The 6,468-nt window shown below is 42.4% G+C and overlaps 1 non-coding gene across 1 annotated transcript; it reads right to left on the bottom strand.

Annotated features, from left to right (window-relative positions):
- Window positions 1–5,048: 5,048 nt before the first annotated feature.
- LOC127077565 (small nucleolar RNA R71) lies at window positions 5,049–5,155 on the bottom strand. The gene has a single exon (XR_007787361.1). It is a non-coding gene; the product is annotated as a small nucleolar RNA R71 (small nucleolar RNA).
- Between the last annotated feature and the right edge of the window lie 1,313 nt (window positions 5,156–6,468).

Here is a 6,468-nt window from a genome sequence, read left to right as displayed (position 1 = left end):
TGGTGATGATGGTGATGTATTCTTCAGTTCCGTTTATTTCGGAACTTCCCAAGTCGGAATTATGGTTACTCAGTACCTCAGATGGTTATGATCAGTTCAGAGACCGTAACTCAGTGCAGTTGATGTTCAGATGACTTGGAGGATGGCACTATGCATTGCATTCATGCATCAGCATCATTTCATTTTTCATTTATCTGCATCTAACTCATGTTTATCCATATGCAGGACACATTCTTGATTGAGATCCTGGTTGAGAGACTTCTTTGTTCCAGATATGAGGACTGGCTTGAAAGATGATGTTGTCTACAGTTTCTTTGACCCAGAGATTGACGCGCTGAGAGATATGATAGCATTGATTACACCTGACCGTGTGGGGATGTTCCGTGAGACTTATGGCGGTATTCTGAAGTTGGTTTTCAGGCTCACAGACAGTGATAGGAGTTCCATCCATACTCTTCTCTAGTTTTATGACCCGGGCTTGAGATGCTTCGTGTTCCCGGATTACCTGTTAGGGCCTTTGATGGAGGACTATGCCAGTATTCTGGGTATTCAGGTCAGAGACCAGATTCCATTCTATGTCACCAAGGGAGAACCCGATATTGTGGAGATTTCTCGTGCTCTTTATTTGAGCCCAGAGGTGACCAAGGGGGGTTTAAAGGAGAAGGGAAAGTTGCCCGGTTTTCATCTGAGTTTCTTGGAGGCCAAAGCCAAGGAGCATGCTGTTGTGGGTAATTGGAGGGCCGCTTGTGCTTTAATTGCTGTGAGCATCTATGGAATCATCCTGTTTCCTAATCAGAAGAACTTTGTGGATATTAATGCCATCCGGTTATTTATGCAGAGGAACCCTATTCCTACCTTGGTTGGGGATGTTTATTACTCGGTCCATAATCGGAATGAGAAGCGGCGTGGGGGATTGATTAGATGTTGTGTTCAACTGTTGCACAAGTGGTTCATGGGATATCTGCCTTCCAGAGGTGCTTTTGTTTCTTTTGATCCTACGGTTAATTGGGCGACCAAGTTGATGGGTTTGCGAGCCAAGGACATAGCTTGGACTCATAATGGTGTGGCTGGACGAAACTTCATTTATAGTTGTGGGAGCTTTCCTAATGTGCCTCTCATAGGAGTTCAGGGTTGCATTAATTATAACCCGGTGCTTCTTAGGAGACAAATGGGGTTTTCTGTGGAGGGTCCTCCTCTCGGGCGAGAGATTCAGGAATCTTTCTACTTCCCAGTTGAGGGTAATCAGCCAAAGTTGAGACAAGTGTCTGATGAGTGGCGCGACATTCAAAGGAAGGGCAAGGTTCCTTTCGGTAGAGTTAATAGCAGGTCTTTTCCTCCGTTTGATGATTGGCTTAGGAAGAGAATTGAGCTCACGCATCTACCATTTCATGGAGGTGATCCTTGGTGTCCAGTGATTGAGGGGCCACGTTCTTCTGTCAGCATAGAAGAATTCCTTGAGATGAAGAAAGCCAGAGATCAGTTGCAAGCAGAGAAGACTGAGTTGGAGATGAGTGTTGCTAGGATTCGGATGGCTAATCAGGAAATCAAATGGAGAATAGAAGACCAGGATAAGAGACATGCTATGGAGGTGAAGCGCTTTGAGATAGACACTGCCTATTACCGCAAGATCAGCCAAGTGTTGGAGTCGTCTACAAAGGAGCATGGCCTTACTAAGGAGAAGCTAGCTAGAGCTTTGAGGGATATTGAAGATGAGAAGAGGAGATAGGTCCTTGTGAAGAATCAGAGAGATGCCAGAGTCAGAGTCCTTATCGCCGAGTGGGAAGCAAAGTTGAAGATTAAGGAAGAAGAGAACACGAAGATTATTGCTGAGAGAGATCATTATCTTGCTGAGAGGGATCATTACTTCCGACAGATGAAGATTCACCAGAAGGAGATAGGGAGATTGCAGCAGGAGAACACTGAGCTCAGGTTCGCCGTGAAGTTTACCAGGATGGTTGATGATGTAGGGCCTTCTGTGGGACCTTCGTCAGTTTAGACTTTTCTTATTTGTGTTGGATTACCGTCAGGCCTGTTGACGGAATTCACTTGCTTGTATTTCCTTTATGATTCTGGAGAGTTGTATATGATTTGTATCAGCCTGATATATGACTTTTGCACGTGTAGTGCACTTTTTGATATACAATGGTTGTTTTCATTTAGTGATCAATCTTCAAGCTTTATTTGCTTTGCCATGCTTCACTCACACAGCACACACATGGTCGGGTGATATCTTTGCTAAATCATAATTCTCTGCGCTGTATGTCAATACCAGATGATGAATGTCAGAATGTGGCTGCCAAATTATTATCTGTCTCAATGAAACCAGGATCGAAAGACAGAGTGTTCCTCATATGGATAGACATTGCATTCATGCATGAATCACAATAACTTGTCTTCTATTTTGCAGGTGTCGGTTTCTAACGTGCTTGATTGTTTCAGGAATCATTGCTCGCGCACGTAGAATCATTCCTTTGCACGCAGCACGTCCGCACAGATATCCTTCTAAACGCAACACATCCAGGCTGATGGGTCTACCCAACGCAGATATTCTCGAACTGAAGGAGAAAATGAACGAATTGATCAATGTCATGGAAGGGTTTGCCGTGGGGCAAAAAGCACTTGCTGATAAAGTGGAGAAGCTTGAGCGGGCTTCAGCTGCCAACAATGGTAACAATCAGGAAGGAGTGTCCAACAATGGCCTTGGGGGTTCTAGGGATGGAGGAGATCTCAGAAAGAAAACTACTGCTGGTGTAGTGATAAATAATGGGGGTGGCTTCTGTGTTGCCACAGGCGGTGGACCCGGTCCGATGGGTAATAATCTGAAGGATAGTTTGTTTCCTCCTTTCTTTGGGGCCGAGGAGGATAGGGAGGAAGACAGAGAAGCAGATCAGTTCTCCATGCTGAATGAGCAATTCGGTCAATACGGTGTTCAATGATCACACTAAAATTCACCGTATTTCTGACTCCGATTTCGCATGCATTCTTAGCTTTTATTGTTGTTTTGCTTTGTTATTTCTTTGTTTTCTTATGTTTTCAGGTTTTTATAATAATCGGAGCTCGAATCGGGAAAAGGAGCGAAAAAGGAGTGAAAACGGGCGAAAACCTAGAAATTCAGCGTTTTGCACTTACGGCACCCACCGTGGCGGGCGCCATGGGGTTAGCCATGACGTGGCCACGTCTCAAGACCACTCCTCAACCGTCAAGACCCACGATCCCCACTCCATCATCCCCTGTAGGGACCATGGCGGGCGCCATAGGCCTGTGGCGGGCGCCACAAGGCCAAAATCAGTAACCTCCACTTTTTAGTGGAGGGGCGTCCCTGTCATTTCATGCTTTCAGTTTTTACTATAAATAGGACCTTAGATTTTCGTTTTTCTTCATCCAGAATTAGAATTCTCTAGGCATATATCAGTTATAAAGCAGTTGCCATTCCACATCGGGGTGCCTCTGCAATCGAGTGATCGAGTCTGTAATCTGTCTGTGGTTCGAGTTTTTGGAGCACTCTGGAGGAAGTTAATCCTGCCGCCATTTTAATTCAAGTTCGTATTTTACTTTTATTTATTTCCTGCACTCGCACATTTACGTTGTTTATTTCCTGCACTCGCACATTTACGTTGTTTATTTCCTGCACTCGCACATTTACGTTGTTTATTTCCTGCACTCGCACATTTACGTTGTTTATTTCCTGCACTCGCACTTTACTTTGTTTATTATCCGCACTCGCTTTAAATTACTTTTATGAAAAACTATAAAAAGAATATTTACTTTATCATGTCTAACTAATTCTATAAAGGTTAGAATGTAAGGATCGTAATTAAACCAGTAATCAGTATAATTGTTCGTGGAAACACCTAAGGGCTATTTTATCTTTCAATTCAAGTAATTGTTTTTAACTATTTCAAAAACAGCCAAAAGCGCTTTGTCTAGTTTATTAGGAGATTTTAGATTAAAAAGAAAAGAGGTTTTAAAACGATTTTCGGACGCGTTAGGAAGTTTAAACTCTGGTTCGTAAGAACCTCTTTTTGCTAAGAAGTCCAGGTTAAAATACTTTTCAACTTAGTTAAGATACTATATTTCTTAAAAATAGGTTTACTACTCTAACGCAGTACGCACCTTTTTATCCGTGACAATAGGAGGGGTTGATTAGAGAGTACAACTCGGTTCTGAATACGCGAAAGCGACAGTTCCTGTTAAATTAGTTCTTTTCAAAGGAGAAAACATTGCCCATAAGTAGTTCCACTAACAAGTACTGGATTATCATTGATTGCGTGAATTACATTCGAGCCTGTCTTTATTTATTATTTAAAATTATAATTTTATTTACCATTGCACCCTTATTAAAACCCTTAAAAATAGTTGCCTTAGATACACACCATAACAACAGGTTTGATAGATTGACACTTGGTCTCTGTGGATTCGATAATCTTTTATATTACTTTGACGTGATTCGTACACTTGCGAAAAACACGCATCAAGTTTTTGGCGCCGTTGCCGGGGACCAATTTCGTCAAATTTCATTACCCTGTAGTTATACCGTTTAGACTAAGGTTGTTACCCACCGGTCAATGCGAAAGACTCGCAGTGCCGGAAGTTTAGTAGACCCTCTAGCTGAACCTGAACGTTACGCTCGCGCACGTTTATTTTTCCATAGGAATAGGATAGCTATGGCCGAAGAACAAAACCGAAGACCTCTTAAGGACTTCGCCCAACCATCAAACGAGGAACCTAGTTCCAGTATAGTAAACCCCGTTATCCCAGCCAATAATTTTGAACTTAAACCATCCCTGCTGCAATTAGTGCAACAGAGACAATTCTCAGGTCTCGCTACTGATAACCCAAACCAACATTTAAAAAACTTTCTTCAGTTAGCAGACACCTTTAAAACCAATGGAGCTTCTCCTGAGGCGATACGCTTAAGATTATTTCCCTTTTCCCTCAGAGATAAAGCTCTATCATGGTTAGATTCCCTTCCACCCAATTCAATAACAACTTGGGATGACCTTAGGAAAGTTTTTCTTGCTAGATATTTTCCCCCAAGTAAGACCGCTCTTCTTCGAAACCTTATAACTAGATTTACCCAACTCCAAGGAGAGTCGTTGTTCGAAGCCTGGGAGAGATATAAAGAACTATTAAGAGCATGCCCACACCATGGCTTAGAGAATTGGCTAATCATCCAAACCTTCTATAATGGACTTCATTATAACACTAAGATGACCATCGACGCTGCCGCTGGTGGCGCACTGATGAATAAACCTTACCCTGAAGCTAGTGCCCTTATCGAGGATATGGCCCAAAACCATCAATCATGGGGAGTAGAACGAGCGACAGTGGAAAAGAAGGAAGCCCAAGGAGGAATACATGAGCTCTATAGACATGATGCAGGCTAAAATGGACGCGTTGGCCCTTAGAGTCGAACATATGTGTACAACTCCGAATACTGTAGCCGCAGTTTCGCCGAATTGTGAGATATGTGGAACGCAAGGACACCAATCCGCCGAATGCAATCTGTTAAATGAAACCAACACTGAGCAAGTGAACTATACCCAAGGGAACCCATTTTCTAACACATATAACCCTGGATGGAGGAATCACCCAAACTTCTCCTACAAAAATAATAACCCTATTCAAAATACCGCACCTCCGAGACAACAAGGTTACCAAGCCCCTAGAACAAATCAACCTATGCAACCTGTACCGCCAAACCCGAGCTTTGAAGAAATTGTAAAAGATTTCATCGTTGCTCAAAAACAGAAAAACAAAGAGTTCATGAACCAAAGCGTCCATGTTAACGAACTAATTACCCAGTTAGGAACCAAGGTTGATCAAATCATTACTCATAATAAGATGCTTGAAACCCAGATCTCTCAGGTAGCGTTAAACCAAGCCCCACAGACTACCCCTGGAGGACAGTTCCCTGGACAACCTCAACAAAACCCGAAAGGGCAAGCTAATGCCATTACTCTACGAAGTGGAACCGCTTATAAGGAGCCTTTAAACCCTAGATTAAGTAAGCCTGAAACTTCTAAGAAGAGTGAGGAAAAGGAACCAGAGAAGCCTGAAACCCCGGAAAGTCAAGAAAAAGGAGAAGAACCTAAAAATAAAACCTATGTACCACCACCGCCATACAAACCACCAATACCATACCCTCAAAGATTAAAGAAAACCCAAATCGATAATCAATATCAAAAATTCGTTAAGGTTATAGAAAAACTTCACGTAGAAATCCCCTTTACAGAAGCCATCACCCAAATACCTTCTTATGCTAAGTTTCTCAAAGACATACTTACGAATAAACGTAGACTTGAAGATCCGAAACCCGTGGAATGTAATTCTATTTCCGAAGATAGGTTAGCAAAGAAAGATAAAGATCCCGGAAATTTTTCCATTCCTTGTATTTTAGGGAATCATGTCATCGAAAAAGCTTTTCTAGACTTAGGAGCTAGTGTGAGCTTAATGCCTTTAGCAGTT

Source organism: Lathyrus oleraceus, chromosome 4 (assembly GCF_024323335.1).
Source record: "Lathyrus oleraceus cultivar Zhongwan6 chromosome 4, CAAS_Psat_ZW6_1.0, whole genome shotgun sequence".
Taxonomy (NCBI): Eukaryota; Viridiplantae; Streptophyta; class Magnoliopsida; order Fabales; family Fabaceae; genus Lathyrus; species Lathyrus oleraceus.
Note: the sequence above shows the minus strand (reverse complement) of the source record. Positions and strands in the feature narration are given on the sequence as shown.